We start from the raw sequence: 18,401 nt of genomic DNA, 5'->3' as shown, positions 1-18,401 counted from the left end.
TCGCTAAAAAGCCTATTGTAAATCGGACAACGCAGTTAGATTAACAAGAATGTAAGCTTTTAAATTATATAAGATACTTGTATGTTCATGAATGTTTAATATTACGATTATATATTTGAATTGCGCGCCCTCCAATTTCACCGGATGTTGTTGACTGGTGTACCGCTGGCGGGATGCCTATTAAACAACAATGCAGTTCAAGAAATTGAATTAAGAAAATATTTACTAAATAAACTGAGGTAAAACAAAATAACCTGGAAGGTCAGCTAGAAGGCACCCACTCTACCTGCAGTTTTCCTCCAATTGCCCTTATAGCTGAGCAGCTCTCCAAGCCCATTTGCCAGGTTCAGAAATGGAAAATACTGTATGTCACTTTTATTGCTTACTGTCAACGGAATGCACACGGGTGATATACTACTATGTGTGCCTGCATGAATGTGCGCATTATGTTACCAAGCTTCTGTTTGAAAGCTGATCATCTGTGTCTGGAGAAATGTCTATTCAGCAAACCATTCAACCATTCAACACAATTGACTTTTCAGATGGGACTGTACTGCAAACAACTTTTAACCGTCTTCTTATTCAGCCCAACTGCAAATTAATTACATAAGGTGAGGGCACGACTTCTGATCGGTCATACAGTGTCATGGCTGTGCCTGCCTGTTACACCCCAAGGAAGCCAGTGCAGAATTACTGTGGCACTTAGAGTATACCAGGCCCGCCAACCTGCTTCAGTGAAGCCACAGTGTTATTAACGTGTTTTTTTAGGACAGATAGGAGAGAGAAAAATGCCTCACTCTTATGTAACTATGAACAAAGCCAAAATATACATTTAAAAAAGAGGCAGGAATCTGGCACAGTTTAACAATTAAGACAAAACTCTTATACCAACAAAAAAAACAATGTCAGCAATGGTGACCTGAGAGTTGATTCACATTGGACAGATTGAATGAAAATGTTCATTTATTCAGAGGACTTTCAGAGGTTGGATCCAGTCCAGAGGAAAACGTTTGGGAGTAAAGACAGAAAGCTGAATGGTTGGTCCCCCTGCTGGTTAACTGGGGTATTGTGATCCTCACTTTAACCACCTAAAACCCACACTGATCTGCAGGCTAATTTACCTATTCTAATGAGGATGCCTATCCTCAGAGAAAGTGTATTACTCTAAATGCTGTGCTTGAGATGAAGCAATCGTAGAAGACGAACTGGAATAACCTGATGCAGGTCGCCCAGCGTAGTGGTTGCCATGCTGGCAGGAGTATTCTGGTCACTTGGCACAATGTGTGGAGTCAAGAGATTGTTGTAGCAGTATGGAGGGAACTAGATGTCCAGGCAAATGCTGTTGTACACAGCGAGACCCATGAGCTGACGCACAGAGTTAAGGACAATACACTGATTCACAGACAGTTTAGACCATTTTAGGTGATTGGTTTTTACCATAGCAGGACCAGTGTCTTATGTCAAAAATCTATTATCCTGAGCCATCTAACAATGCCCAGACAATATATGAAATCACTGCACATAACTCAGTGAAACTGAATATATTAGGGCAACACAATAACACAGGAAATTTTAACATAATGTACGGTACCATACAACTGTGAATGTTTCTGCACAGTGTTTCTGAACTACACCAGGACAGAGCAAATTACTATATTGTGTTTCTGTGTGTGTTCGGTCTACGTCAGCCACCGCCCCTTTCCTACAAAACCCAGGAGGTGAACAGAACATTTAGTCCATTAATTCTCCATCACATACACACACACACACACACACACACACACACACACACACACACACACACACACACACACACACACACACACACACACACACACACACACACACACACACACACACACACACACACACACACACACACACACACAGGCACAAGCAGTAATGCATGCAACCTTGCACGCACACACAGACGGAAAATTTTCCCAGCTGTCTCGTCTCCATATGGTCTCCGTATGAGGGATCCACTTTGGCTGTATTTCATAGGAATAGCACACAGATCCCTTTATAATGTGTAACTGCAGGCAGAGTGGGTGCCTTGATTCAAGAGTACAAACACATAAGTACACATGCATGCAAACTGCTCAGACACACACAACGCTCTAACGAACACACACACACACACACACACACGTTTAAAGGCCATTGGAAATTAAACAGGGTTTCTGTAGCGAAGGGAATACACCACCACCTACTACACAACTCAATGTCATTGATTATTTCCATGGTTGATTCTTGGCCTTACATAAGAATCAGATTCTCACTTTACAATGTTAGGCAACACAAAGGGAAGGAGCTTCACACGTCTTTCTTTCGAGGAGTTTGAGGGCAAAGACATAATAGTAGGCTATAGGGAACATACTGTATCACACATAAATGTGCTGTATCATGTGCTTTGAGAGAGTGGTACAGTCCCGTGCCAAGCTATATCAGTACAGGAGCTGACAGACTGACTTCTTGACATTGCGTCTCTGAACCCAGGGCAATCAGAGAGGTAATGCCAGGACAACCGGCTGCCTTCAACTGTCTCTATATTTCTCTCCCTCTCACTTTCTCTCTCTGTCCAAATATCTCTCCTCTGAATCTCTCCTTGTTCTTGTAGTCTCATTTTGCAACGTGTCTCTGTCGAGCTCATTGGAAGTCATTTAAAAATATATATATTTAACTTTGATTTAACTAGGCAAGTCAGTTAAGAACAAATTATTATTTACAATGACGGCCTACACCGGCCAAACCCGAATGACGCTGGGCCAATTGTGCGCCGCCCTATGGGACTCCCAATCATGGCCGGTAGTGATACAGCCTGGATTTGAACCAGGGTGTCTGTAGCGATGCCTCAACACTGAGATGCAGTGCGTTAGAAAGCAGGCTCAATTTCCTCACAACACTATTGCAACGTGTACAAATTCCAAGCTACATGCACAAAGTAAGAGCGGCATGCTGCGTGCACAGTCTCTGCACTGTGCAAAACGTAACTGTAACATAACACAGAGCTTTGACAAGCCCCAGCTCACCTGCAGGTAGGAATAAACTGGATATGATCAACTTCCTAATGTAGTAATACATCACTCCCTTGAAACACACACAAGGGAAAACATATTCACTCTATTTATTTATCACCTTCTATTGCCATCTCTTGACAACACACTCATGTAATTGACTTTAATTAAATGACACCCTATGGCAGTTAATGAACAGAGGTGCTGCACTAAAGAAAACACTATAAACTGGACAAGATGTTGACAGGATGCTATTCAGAGGGCTGAGAGGTCAACTCGCTCAAAATGTTTGATATGATTCCAACTACTGAGCTGAAAGTTTCAAAATCTTTCCTACTTCCCCAGAGTCAGATGAACTTATGGATACCATTTTTATGTCTCTGCGTCCAGTTTGAAAGAAGTCTATAGGAGTTGTTCCCATAACCTGCCAGTCATTGTGCTAATGCCAGTTAGCAATGGCTTGCAAAACTACCTTCAACTTCCTTGAAATTGCAAGCAGTGACATAAAAATGGTATCCACAAGTTAATCTGACTCTGGGCAAGTAAAAGGGGCTTAAATGACAAAATTGTACACTATCCTTTTAAATTTCCACCAGGTACAACAAGAAAAGGACAGGTTCTAGCCTTCCTAGGGAGTTTTTCCTAGCAACTGTGCTTCTCCATCTGCATTGCTTGTTTTGGGGGGTTTTAGGCTGGGCATCTGTAAAGCACTTTGTGAAAACTGCTGATTTTAAAAAGGGCTTTATAAAATACATTTGATTGATTGATTGTGACATCCCACTAGAAGGCAGACGCACACCGGGCCGACCAATCGCAGCACAGTGGTTTCTGTGTTCGCGCTGCGGTCACTCGTGATCAGTCCTAACAGCACTAAATCCACACCCATGGATTACATTTTTGTATCGACAGTAAGTCTTCTTCAGGCAGTGCAACCAGGTAGACAGGTAGATCAAGTCGAGAGGACAACCCTATAAATTAATGTATTGTTATACAAGGTCAAAGTTTGTAAGTCATGAGTACTCCAGGAAAGACTTTACAGACAAAGGACTGGTTGGTATACCGTGTAACGGGGTATTTGGACATAGCCACAGGATGGTTTGTCAATACAGTCAGTACCGCTGAAACTATTTATTTTAAGTTTTGTAATAAATTTGAATATTTGTATCTACTTTTTAAGTAAATACCAGCAGTGAACTTGTGCAATATGTTAGGAGATAAAGAAGATCGTGTTTCATTTCACCTGTCACATCATTTTTCATTATGAAGATTACCAGTAGTCCCCAGTCACATGGTATGTGTTTACAAGCACACAGCGAGGAAAGAACATAGCCTTGTGAGTCACTCACTGTTGTGCAGCACGTGCCAGGTGATCTAGTTACATTATGTAATTCACAACAAAATGTTCGCCAGCAAGGTACACTAAAAGATCAAAAGTATGTGGACATCACTTTAAATGAGTGGATTCAGCTATTTCAGCCACACCCCTTGTTGACAGGTGTATAAAATCATCAGGCACACAGCCATGCAATCTCCATAGACACACATTGGCAGTAGAATGGCCCTTACTGAAGAGCTCAGTGACTTTCAAGGTGGCACCGTCAAAGGATGCCACCTTTCCAACAAGTCAGTTGGTCAGATTTCTGCCCTGCTAGCACTGCCCCAGTCACCTGTAAGTGATGTTATTGTGAAGTGGAAACGTCTAGGAGCAACAACAGCTCAGCCACGAAATGGTAGGCCACACAAGCTCACAGAACGGGACCACCGAGTGCTGCAGCGTGTAGAAATTGTCTGTCTTAGGTTGCAACACTCACTACCAAGTTCCAAACTGCCTCTGGAAGCAACGTCAGCACAATAACTGTTTGTCGGGAGCTTCATGAAATAGGTTTCCATGGCTGAGTAGCCTCACACAAGCCTAGCATCACCATGCGCGATGCCAAGCATCGGCTGGAGTGGTATAAGCTCACTCTGGAGCAGTGGAAACGCGTTCTCTGGAGTGATGAATCACACTTCACTATCTGGCAGTCCGACAGGACAAATCTGGGTTTGGCAGATGCCAGGAGAATGCTACCTGCCCCAATGCATAGTGCCAATTGTAAAGTTTGGTGGAGGAGGAATAATGGTCTGGGGCTGTTTTTCATGGTTCAGGCTAGGCCCCTTAGTTTCAGTGAAGGGAAATATTAACGCTACAGCATACATTAGAGACAATTCTGTGCTTCCAACTTTATGGCAATAGTTTGGGGAAAGCCCATTCCTGTTTCAGCATGACAATGCCCCCATGCTCAACGCGAGGTCCATACAGAAATGTTTTGTCTAGATCGGTGTGGAAAAACTTGACTGGCCTGCACAGAGCCCCGATCTTAACCCCATCGAACACCTTTGGGATGAATTGGAACGCAGACTGCGAGCCAGGCCTAATCGGCCAATATCAGTGCCTGCCCTCACTAATGCTCTTGAGGCTGAATAGAAGCATGTCCCCAGAGCAATGTTCCGACATCTAGTGGAAAGCCTTCCCAGAAGAGTGGAGGCTATGATAGCAGAAAAAGGGGCAGCAACTCCATATTAATGCCTATGATTTTGGAATTAGATGTTTGACGAGCAGGTGTCCGCATACTTTTGGCCATGTAGTGTGTCATAACTATTACGTTAACTCTGTAAAAATTGCTAAGTGCTCTGTAGTTGTGCATTTGGTTTGCTAATCACTCAGTGACAATGGCAACTTCATTAAATAGTACAACGAATCAGTCTCAATGTCAACAGTGAAGAGGCGACTCCGGGATGCTGTCCTTCCAGGCAGAGTTCCTCTGTCCAGTGTCTGTGTTGTTTTGCCCATCTTAATCTTTTCTTTTTATTGTCCAGTCTGAGGTATGGCTTTTTCTTTACAACTCTGCCTATAAGGCCAGCATCCCGGAGTCACCATTTCACTGTTGATGCTGAGACGGGTATTTTGCGGGTATATTTAATGAAGCTGCCAGTTGAGGACTTGCTTCTCAAACTAGACACTCTAATGTACTTGTCTTCTTGCTCAGTTGTACATCGGGGCCTCCCAATTCTCTTTCTATTCTGGTTAGAGACAGTTTGCTCTGTTCTGTGAAGGGAGTAGTACACAGCGTTGTACCGGATCTTCAGTTTCTTGGCAATTTCTCGCATGGAATGGAGTTTCAGAAGAAAGGTCTCTGTTTCTGGCCATTTTGAGCCTGTAATCGAACCCACAAATGCTGATGCTCCAGATACTCAACTGATCTAAATAAGGCGAGTTGTATTGCTTCTTTAACCAAAACAACAGTTTTCAGCTGTGCTAACATAATTGCAAAAGGGTTTTCTAATGATCAATTAGATTTTTTAAATTATAAACTGGATTAGGTAACACAACGTGCCATTGGAATATATCTTGGTATGGCACAAGGTTGGTACGAAGGTATGACAATCTGGATACCGCCCAAGCCTAGAGGACAACCCGAGGAAAGTTATGTCAGATAACGTTGGCTTACAATGACATTACATGTGAATGATTGGGTCAATATAATGATTATGTGGACACTGCCTTCCTAATATGCAGACAGACCAGCAGTCCAGATCAGCTTTATCTTCGGAGGGTTAGGGATGTTATGTTCAGTGGTTTGAAATTGAACTTTTTTGTATCTCTCACTTATTAATCGCAGGAAATATCATGTCTTATATCATGAAGATTCTGTTATTGTTCATGTCTCGCAAAAGTCGTTGACATAAGTCCTATGAAATATAGATAGATAATAAGCACATATTGGATGGCTAGACAGATTTATAGCATCAAAAATACATTAAAATATTTTCTCCAGTGTGGTTTTCAAGCACTGCCTCATCTGTTGTGTGTGTGTGTGGTGCAGATTGCTGTATATCTGAAAACGTTGACACAGTAATTCCTAGGTTGGGAATGAAAGGATACAGTCCCGACCAATTGAAACTCAAGAGTAGTTGTCACACTTCCAGCTGCTGAACCAATGACAAGAGGAATCCTTCAAGTAGGTGAACATGCCTGAAAAAACAAACAATTTTGATATTTAATCCAGTGAAAGGGCATAAATGCGACTGGGAAAACCCATCAATAGGCCTAATGTAACACAAACGTCTATTCAATGACTACTATGATAATATTTATATAGTAGTTTTCTAAAAGTAGACTGAAAACATTCCCAGGAGCATTCAGCAGCATTCCTTAACCTGATTTAAACACTGACCTTCAAACATGAAACATTATTATGCCTTTCACAGCTTGGCTATGAAAAGCTGACATGCACTTTCTGGTACAAAAAAAGCAGTTTTAATGAGCGGGCCACAGTTTTCATTAAGTCTAGGCAAGCAGCCTGCACTTCTGAAAATGTATCTATGAAAATAATAACTCAGCTTGGAGGACTGTGAGTGAAGGAGAAAGAGCGACTCTTTGCCTCCAAAAGCCACAAGCACAAGCACACTCACAGTTATTGTGTTTTTATTGGTAGTGTGAGTGTGGCTTAATGGCTAGTATTTGAATTCTGCTGAGATTTCAATTAAAGCTGATTTACTTTCAATTGCATTGCATACAGTATCTAAAATGAGAGAGAGAAACATTTGAAAAATCTTGCATGGGTTTTAGGAAATGTATGGATTCTTTGTAAGTTTTGATTAGCCATGGCAAAATGTGAATAATTGCAAGAAATAAGAATTGAAACTGCAATTTGTCTCACAGCCCCATGACAAACTTGTATAAATCTTCTTGCGACTCCAAACCCGTATCCGGGAGCGTAATCATAGCCTCAAGCTCATTACCATAACGCAACGTTTCCTATTCATGAAAATTGCAAATGAAATGAAATAAATATATTGAAAAACAAGCTTAGCCTTTTGTTAACAACACTGTCATCTCAGATTTTCAAAATATGCTTTTCAACCAAAGCTACACAAGCATGTGTGTAAGAGTATTGATAGCCTAGCATAGCATTAAGCCTCGCATTCAGCAGGCAACATTTTCACAAAAACAAGAAAAGCATTCAAATAAAATCATTTACCTTTGAAGAACTTTAGATGTTTTCAATGACGAGACTCTCAGTTAGATAGCAAATATTCATTTTTTCCAAAAATATTATTTGTGTAAGAGAAATAGCTCCGTTTTGTTCATCACATTTGGCTAAGAAAATAAAACGAAAATGCAGTCACTACAACGCCAAACTGTTTTCCAAATTAGCTCCATAATATCGACAGAAACATGGCAAACGTTGTTTAGAATCAATCCTCAAGGTGTTTTTCACAATTCTATTCGATGAAAAATCATTCGTGGCAGATGGTTTCTCATCCGAGGCAAACGGAAAAATACTGCAGCTGGAGATTACGCAATAATTGCTACGGAGGACACCAAGCAACCACCTGGTAGATGTAGTCTCTTATGGTCAATCTTCCAATGATATGCCTACAAATACGTCACAATGCTGCAGACACCTTTGGGAAAACGTGGAAAACGTGAGCTGACTCCTAGCTCCTCCACAGCCATATAAGGAGTCATTGCCATGAGGCGGTTTCAAAAAATGCGTCACTCCCTGATTGGATTTTTATCTGGGTTTTTTCTGTAACATCAGTTCTGTGGCACTCACAGACAATATCTTTGCAGTTTTGGAAACATCAGTGTTTTCTTTCCAAAGGTGTCAATTATATGCATAGTTGAGCATCTTTTCATGACAAAATATCTTGTTTAAAACAGGAACGTTTTTCATCCAAAAATTAAAATAGCGCCCCCTAGTTATAAAAGGATAACTGCAGGAAACTAGCTTTAAAACTGTAAAATGTTCTCTCTGCCCCATGAATGACGAAATGTGGTAATTATCTTTAAAACAGCAAATGTGCATCCAAGAGGGCCTCTTTACCCTCCTGACTCACCATAGTCAGTGTGAATAATCTACTGAAGCAGCAGCAGGAACCACTCCCTGGTGAGGCCTTCCATGTCGAGCCCTGTCGCTCCTATGAAGGTCACCTTGAGCTTTTTCTTTAGGTCCACTTTCTTCCTGCTCAGCTGGACAGGGCGACAGAGGGTTGGAGAGGAGGGGGAGGATGGGTGACACATTTTTACATCCAGGCAGGTTTTTCAAATCAAGCCATGGTTACAGAATACTTTCTAGAGCAAAAGACCAGATGGGCATTAGGGGGGGAAGGAATGGGCCCACTAATGGCTCTGTGCTTTAGTGTTATGTATCACCATTAGAAGGCAGAGTGCTGAATAAGCTGTCAGACAGTTATAGTGTTCATGGGACCAGACAACTTCATAAAGAAGAGCATACTGAGTGGGATTTTTTTTTTTACAGAGGACAGTGTCTCAACAATGTCTCGACCATACACAACGCTTGGGCCACCCAGGCTTGGTGTGTTAGGTCTTACCTCATCCAGTGAGTCGTTGAGTAGCTGGGCCCATCGTACCTTGATGTTGAGGAACAGCAGGTTCATGTCTACTCTCTGCCTGTGGGAGACCTTGTTCACCATGCTTTGCTGGAAAAACACATACAGATTTTTATTTATTTATATGAAAGCAGGTCATCTCAGTTTATGCACAGCTCAGAGTCAATGGTGTCGTTGATAAAGGAAAGTTGACAGAAGACACTAGGCTGTGTGTCTCACTCTGGCCATGCAGATCATCTGCTGTTCTGAGTCCCTCTGGAAGATGGTTCTCTTCACCATTGTTGACAGGATAAATGGGAACTGGCATAAAGAGAACCTGAGGAGGAGAAGAGAGGACAAAATAATGGATTGGGAAAAATAACTGCAAATATGGAAGCATGAAGATTTCCGTGAAGAGGAAGAGAGCAACCCACAGTCTCTGGTCTGATTATGACTGGCTGAGAAACATTGCCTACCTGTCTGTCTCATCCTGACTCCTGACACGTTCATTACTATAAGACAGTTGAAGATCGAATATGAATATTGAAACAACGTTGCAAATGACGGAGAGACAGACAGCAAGGTTTATAAAAAGCTCTGCTGTTGAAAACTAAATGTTAGTCTAAAAGAAAAATGTACAAATTGCGTGGCTGGGCTGATGACACAGTCAGATGGAACAGAGTAAATAGGCATTTTAACTTGTGGAATAGACACAGGCTGGAATGCGATTTAAAACCAATCTTCATTCAGAATTAGATCCACCCGTTGTATAATTGTCTATTAACTTACACTGCCTGGTGATGACACCAGGCAAGACCAAATCTCCACCCATGCAAAACCTGTTTATTATAAGATCCTATGTAAATTGTATTTTCAACCAGAAACTATCCGGAAATAACACTGATAAAATGTTGCCAGACTTTAACAGTGTGAGTTTCACGACGATATGTACAATATGATATAAAACTCAAGAAAAACAGAATTTTGAGTGCACTGGGCCTTTAACAATGACTTGCCCACACTTTCTTGAGAATGTAATGTCTGAATCATGTCATTAGCCTAATCTTTTGTAAATGAAGATAAGTTATTTTCCTCCAGCTTGTGCATTTATTATGGGTGCTTACTGTGTGTTTGTTCTTTTTTGTTGCCGCTTCTTAGAGCTCCACTCATGCACGTGGACATGTGCGTGTACACATGTGAACACTTGAGAAGCTCGCACCCCATTTCCTGTGGGTTCATTCATTTTGTCAATTTACTATTTTGTTTGTTGAGAGCTCTGCTATTGAAATGTGTAGGCCTACCGGTTCAATGGAACTACTATGAATTATGTGATACTTTGGCTATATGTCTAAAAGCAGATTAGTCTATCATAGTGTTGTGCACCCATGCTCATTGTGGCTATGGTTTAGCAAAATGGCACTAGGAATTTCTACCTGGCTTTGCCAGTGTTCTGTAAACTCTGTTGGAGAATGTCCAAGTGGTTAGGATGTATTTTATCTTCACAGTACCCCTAGCCTGTTTCCTTAGGCCAAATCCTGATTTGGTTCAATTTCTTAGAAGTAGATTTTTGTTCACCATTTGTTTGTTTTTGTAACTCAAATTTGCCAATATTATTTATCCTAACCACTGCTACTACCACTACCATTATTTAGTGAATAATAAAAAAGAAGCACTTTTATCCTTTGCCTCCTGACCTCCTGAAAACATTTTCATAGACTTGGATTTGGAAAAGATCTCACTCAATTCATAGCCTTTCATGGATCTGTCACTGTGGTCTCTGTAGTCAACATTCAAGTCTATGGCTGTAAGTCTCTAGTGACATCAGCTCTCTTGGCCGTGTTTGATTGGATCCACCCTGATTGCATGTTTACACTGTACGTTGTTTTCCGTTTTCCTCCCATGATGGTGTCATCTTCTTTTGACAGGGTTTGACGCTTGGAGCCAAGCAGGCCTTTCCCTACCTCAGCACATTCATCTCCTCCATGAATCAGAGGAGGGAGATGGGAGGCAATGGCAGCTTGGGCATACACCCGGGTCTACCAGGAGGAAGACATGGTGAGTTAACAACACTGGGCAGACACACACCCATACTGAAAACACATGTATTATAATACATACTCAGTTTATTAGGTACAGCACGGCGTTCAAGAAAATGGATCACTCATAGAGAAAGTGAGTCGTGTGGCCATGGCTTGCTATAGAGAGCAGGCAGATAAGCATTGAAGCATTCAGTTACTATTTGATTGAATGTTAGAATGGGAAAAACAAATGACCTAAGCGACTTTGAGCGTGATTTGATCGTCGGTGCCAGGCGAGCCGGATCCAGAATCTCAGAAACGCCCGCACACCAGGGCTTTTCACACACGACAGTGTCTATGGTTTACCGATAATGGTGCAACAAACAAAAAACCTCCAGTCAGTGGCAGTCCAGTGGACAAAAACAGCTCGTTGAGAGATCAAAGGTGAATAGCAAGAATCGTGCAAGCTAACAGGCTGGTCACAAACAGACAAATAATGTCGCAGTGCAATAGTGGTGTGTAGAACAGCATCTCAGAATGAACAACTTGTCACGGATGGGCTATTGCAGCAATCGGCCACACCGGGATCCACTCCTATCAGCTGGCGGGTCCAGTGGGCACGCAATCACCAACACTGGACAATTGGGGAGTGGAAAAACATTGACTGGAACATTACAGCGTGTTCAGTTTACTTGATTGGCCTGCGCAGTCCCCAGACCTCAACCCAAAAGAGCCTCTTTGGGATGAGATGGAACAGGCTGTTTGCAGAGTGTACCACTGTTCAATCTGCAGCAACTGCGTGATTCCATCACATCAACATGGACCAACATCCCTGTGGAACGTTTCTGACACCTTGTAGAGTTCCCCAAAGAATTTGGGGTGTTCTGGAGGCAAAGTGGGATCCGACCCGGTACAACATGGGTGTACCTATACAGTACCAGTCAAAGGTTTGGACACACCTACTCATTCAAGGGTGTTTCTTAATTTTCACTATGTTTCTACATTGTAGAATAATAGTGAATACATCAAAACGATTAAATAACAGATATGGAATCATGTAGAAACCAAACAAAGTGTTAAACCAATGAAAATACATTTTATATTTAAGATGCTTCAAAGTAGGCACCCTTTGCCTTAATGACAGCTTTGTACACTCTTGGCATTCTCTCAACCAGCTTCACCTGGAATGCTTTTCCAACAGTCTTGGAGTTTCAGTCCAACTTATCACAAAACAAATCAATTGGGTTGAGGTCGGGTGATTGTGGAGGCCAGGTCATCTGCTGCAGCACTCCATCACTCTCTTTCTTGGTCAAATAGCCGTTACACAGCCTGGACGTGTGTTGTGTCTTTGTCCTGTTGAAAAACAAATTATATTCCCACTAAGCGCAAACCAGATGGGATGGCGTATCGCTGCAGAATACTATGGTAGCCATGCTGGTTAAGTGTGAATTCTAAATAAATCACACAGTGTCACCAGCAAAGCACCCCCACACCATCACACGTCCTTCATGCTTTACGGTGGGAACCACATATGCGGAGATAATCCGTTCACCCACACCGCATCTCACGAAGAAACAGCGATTGGAACCAAAAATCTAAAATTTGTACTCCAGACCAAAGAACAAATTTCCACTGGTCTAATGTCCATTGCTTATGTTTCTTGCCCCAAGCAAGTTTTTTCTTGTTATCGGTGTCCTTTAGTAGTGGTTTCTTTGCAACAATTCGACCATGAAGGCCTGATTCACACAGTCTCCTCTGAACAGTTGATGTTGAGATGTGTCTGTTACTTGAACTCTGTGAAGCATTTATTTGGGCTGCAATTTCTCAGGCTGGTAATTATAATGAACTTATCCTCTGCAGCAGAGGTAACTCTGGGTCTCCCTTTCCTGTGGAGGTCCTCAGGAGTGCCAGTTTTATCATAGCACTTGATGGTTTTTGCAACTAAACATGAAGAAACTTTAAAAGTTCTTGAAATGTTCCGTATTGACTGACCTTCACCTCTTAAAGTAATGATGGACTGTCATTTCTCTTTGCTTATTTGAGCTGTTGTTGCCATAATATGGACTTGGTATTTTACCAAATAGGGATATCTTCTGTACACCACCCCTACCTTGTCACAACACAACTGATTGGCTCAAACATATTAAGAAGGAAAGAAATTCTACAAATTAACACCTGTTAATTGAAAGGCATTCCAGGTGACTAACTCATGAAGCTGCTTGAGAGAATGACACGATTGTGCAAAGCCGTCATTAAGTCAAAGGATGGCTACTTAGAAGAATCTCAAATTTAAAATACACTTTCTTGGTTCGTACTTCATTTCATGTGTGTTTTTTCATAGCTTTGATGTCTTCACTATTATTCCACAATGTAGAAAATAGTAAAAATCTAGAAATAACCCAGATTAAGTATGTGTCCAAACTTTTGACTGGTATTGTATATATTAATAAAATACAAATTAGAAAAAATATTTTCTTCACATAAATAGTGCACTGGGTCTTTGCTAGTCCCTTATTGACTTAACTGACGGATATAGCCGTCTGCAGCGTTGGTGAGAAATGTTTATCCCAAACGTTGCATTGATTCTCTTAATGGGTAGAGCCTGTTAGATCGTGAAAAAGATGGGTAGAGTCAATGTGTGTCCACACTTAACGGAAAGTCAGCAGGGGTCAACTGAATGTCATGCAGTGAATGTACTAAATGATTACAGACTGATTGGGTTGTGGTTAAAACCTCTTTGGGCTAGGTGTGTAGAGACAATGTGGGAGACACGCTAGCATCCCACCTAGCCCAACATCCGGTGAAATTGCAGAGCGTGAAATTCAAAATCCAAAAATTGTAATATTCATGAAAAGACATGTGTCGTACATCGTTTAAAAGCTTAACTTCATGTTAATACAACAGCACTGTCAGATTTCAAAAAGGCTTTACGGCGCACGCATTCCATGCGATTATCTAAGGACAGCACCCCGCCGACAAAAGCATTAAAAACATTTTTCAAACCAGCAGAGGCATCACAAAAATCAGAAATAGCTTATAAAATAAATCACTTACCTTTGAAGATCTTCTTCTGTTTGCAATCCCAAGTGTCCCAGCTACACAACAAATTGTCGTTTTGTTCAATAAAGTCCTTTATATCCCAAAAACGTCAGTTTAGTTGGCGCATTTGATTCAGTAATCTACCATTCCACTCGTTCAACATGCAGACAAAGGAATCCCAAAAGTTACTGGTAAACTTCGTCCAAACAAGTCAAACAACATTTCTAATCAATTCTTAGGTACCCTAAAATGTAAATAAACAATACAATTTTAGACAGAATGTAGTATGTTCAATACCGGAGATAAATAACGAAGTACGCGTCACAAGACTAGAGTCCTAATGAGAGATACCTTGAAAAAGTACAGCTACTTGCTCATTTAAAAAAAACAAGCCTGAAACTCTTTCTAAAGATTGTTGACATCAGTGGAAGCCATGGGAACTGCAATCTGGGAGGAATTCTTTTGAATATCCCACAGACAAGCATTGGAATGGCCTGTGACCTCAACAAGAAAGAGATTCCGAATGGATTCTCCTCGGATTTTGGCCTGCCATATCACTTCTGTTATACTCCCAGACATTATTTTAACAGTTTTATAAACCTCAGAGTGTTTTCTATCCAATGCTACCAACTATATGCATATCCTAGCTTCTGGGCCTGAGTAACAAACAGTTTACTTTGGGCATGTCAGTCATCCGAACTTCCGAATACTGCCCCCCTAGCCCAAAGAGGTGTTAGTGACTTGGTTTTCTTAATCTGAACAAGTCGCAGTTTGAGGATCTCGCTATCAAAGCCTTGTGAATCATGTGCATTGTGGAACTACTGTATGTATCCAATCTGTGTCTTTGCAAGCAGTGAAAAAACTATTTACATATCTGCCACAGTACACATTAGTCGTATGTATTATACTCTATGTATAGAGAACCATGTGTGTCTTTTGTAATTTCCCAGGGAGGGAGCTACCTTCTATTTGCTGGAATGTGATGCAGAAACAGAGGTTCTCCATCGACACACTTCCCCCCGAGGTGAAGGCCCCGTTCCCCTCTGACCCTATCATCCCTCTCCACACTAAAACCACCAAAGAGTTCCAGTGAGTAATACCTCTCCCAATTAGCTACATTATGACCTTCCTTTGACCTTGTGTAACTGTGAGTAGCCTACCTTAATCCCCTCTTATGATCACCATGACCTTTGATTTGCTACGACAATGATCTATTGATGTATTCTTTCCACGGTGTTGCAGGGAAGACATATAGAGCGAGCCACAATCTCAGGGGACAGGAGGGATATGTGAGATTTCTACCTGACTACCTTTGACTAATGGCTTTTCAAATTATTCATGTTGTCTTTTTGTTTTATGTTGTGGCTTTTCCCAAAGATACATTACCAATTTTATAATATTCTAAATCCTTTGGTTGACATTAGTTCCATTTCTTAAATTATTGATATTTGCAGCACCTGTTTCTCTATTGAGAATTATCTTATTAAGATGGAAAGCATACAGAACAGCACATACTCATTCTGGAAAGTGTTATTAATTAGTTAACCAACAGTGGGTAATGTAAGAGTAAAAAAATGTGTAATCCATACTGCTCATAACGGTGCAAGCCTTGTTTTTTTGGCGTCATGCGACAATAGTTCAACACACACACATATGTTCTCCCTGCCAAACAAGTCCAGGGTTTGGCACTAGCAGGTGCCCCTTGTGAGAAAACAATTAGAGTTGTCGTTAAAAAGCCCTTAAATAAAACCATATAAGAGTGGGAAACCCTCTTTTCCTCCTATCTTAGAAGCTAATGGCCCATTTAACACAATAGAGGATTCTGGAGTCAACTCAAAATGTGTGAATGCTGTTTATGATGCTTTACTCTGCACTGTAAGTACATGTAAGTACATGACATTTCTAGGGAAAAGGATATCGTATGGTAAAATAAACAAATCAAATCATATTCAGACTTTTTCCCCTGAAAGTTATTTCTGAAACGAGCAGCATTTGGGTCATATTCACCCGATTTAAAGGTTAACTCATGTTTGTTTATGTTCTTTTAGACCCAAGACATCCATAAATAGGTGTTGAAGGGAATCATTAGCAGCTTATTGAGAGAATGGAAAGGGTGAGTGCTGTATTCAATTTACACCTCTACTACCATGTACTGTTAATATGATAACTGTTGCTACACTGCAGCAACTGTTTACCATACATACAGCATTGCTTATGTGTACTTAAAGGAAAATTCCACCCAAAAACTATATTTTGGTATTTGTTATGTTAGTCCATAGTCGATATAGTCCCAAAATGTTTGCATGTCAGCAATCAAGTTTTCAAGATATATGAAAGTATCTTGAAAACTTGATTGCTGACATGCAAAACATTTTGGGACTATATCATCTATGGACTCATGAAACAAATACCAAAAGATCATTTATTGGGTAGAGGTTTCCTTTAAGGACATTCATACAAATTAAATGATGTCCAATGTTATTCGTCACACGCTTCGTAAGCAACAGGTGTCGACTAACAGTGAAGTGTTTACCGCCCTTCCCAACAATGCAGAGAGAAAGAAAATAGAGAAATAATAGAAAAGCATTAATAGATAAACATGAGTAATGACAACTTGGTAATACACAAGGGGTACCAGTACTGAGTCGATGTGCAGGGGTACGAGGTAAATGAGGTAGATATGTATGAATAATTAGGAACAAAGTGACAATAAACAGTAGCAGCAGCGTATGTGATGAGTTAAAAAGGTTAGTGCAAAAAGGGTCAAAGCAGATAGTTAAATAGTTAACCAAATAGCTACCCAGACTATTTAGCAGTCTTATGGCTTGGGGGTAGAAGCTGTTCCGGGTCCTGTTGGTTCCAGACTTGGTGCATCGATACTGCTTGGCATGCGGTAGCAGAGAGAACATTCTATGACTTGATTGGCTGGAGTCTTTGACCATTTTTAGGGCCTTCCTCTGACACTGCCTCATGGAGAGGTCCTGGCGCCTAATAGAGAGGTCCTGGATTTCAGGGAGCTCGGCCCCAGTGATGTACTGTACAGTGCGCACTACCCTCTGTAGCTCCTTGCGGTCGGATGCCAAGCAGTTGCTATACCAATCAGCGATGCAGCCAGTCGAGATGCTCTCAATAGTGTAGCTGTGTAACTTTTTGAGGATCTGGGGGTCCACACCAAATCTTTTCTGCTTCCTGATGGAAGAGGTGTTGTCATGTCCTAATCACCACTGTGTTGGTGTGTTTGGACCACGATAGATCCTTAGTGATGTGGACAGCGAGCAAATTTAAGCTCTCGACCCACTCCACTACAGCCCCGACGATGTGAATTGGGACGTGCTCGACCCTATGTTTCCTGTAGTTCACGATCAGCTCCTTTGTCTTTCTGATGTGGTATGCAAATTGGAGTGGGTCCAGGGGAATGGGATGATGATGTTTATGTGAGCCATGAGCCTTTCAAAGCATATAACGGTGGGGTGATAGTAATTTAGATAGGTTACCTTGTCATGCAGGGTAGCCTAGTGGTTAGAGCGTTGGACTAGTAACCGGAAGGTTGCAAGTTCAAACCCCTGAGCTGACAAGGTACAAATCTGTCGTTCTGCCCCTGAACAGGCAGTTAACCCACTGTTCCTAGGCCGTCATTGAAAATAAGAATTTGTTCTTAACGTGTTCATGCTACAGGTTCCCCAAGGGGAACCACACCCCCCGCTCAACTCAAACCGTGGTGCACAGAATGCAAAAATATTCTTAGAAGTATTTAACCTCCACACATTAACAAGTCCAATAGCTCAAATGAAAGATAAACACCTTGTTCATCTACCCAGCGAGTCAGATTTCTAAGATGTTTTACGGCAAAAAAACATAGCACATATGTATATCAACCCACCACAAAGACACAGACGATATGTAGCCATTTTACCGAACAAAAGATGCAATCACAAACGCAGGATTAAAAGAA

The 18,401-nt window shown here is 41.3% G+C and overlaps 1 pseudogene; it reads right to left on the bottom strand.

Annotated features, from left to right (window-relative positions):
• LOC135511388 (probable E3 ubiquitin-protein ligase HECTD2) overlaps positions 1–17,951 on the bottom strand; it is a 30,113-nt pseudogene extending 12,162 nt beyond the window's left edge.
• Between the last annotated feature and the right edge of the window lie 450 nt (positions 17,952–18,401).

This window comes from Oncorhynchus masou, chromosome 24, assembly GCF_036934945.1.
Source record: "Oncorhynchus masou masou isolate Uvic2021 chromosome 24, UVic_Omas_1.1, whole genome shotgun sequence".
In the NCBI taxonomy this organism is placed as follows: Eukaryota; Metazoa; Chordata; class Actinopteri; order Salmoniformes; family Salmonidae; genus Oncorhynchus; species Oncorhynchus masou.
Note: the sequence above shows the minus strand (reverse complement) of the source record. Positions and strands in the feature narration are given on the sequence as shown.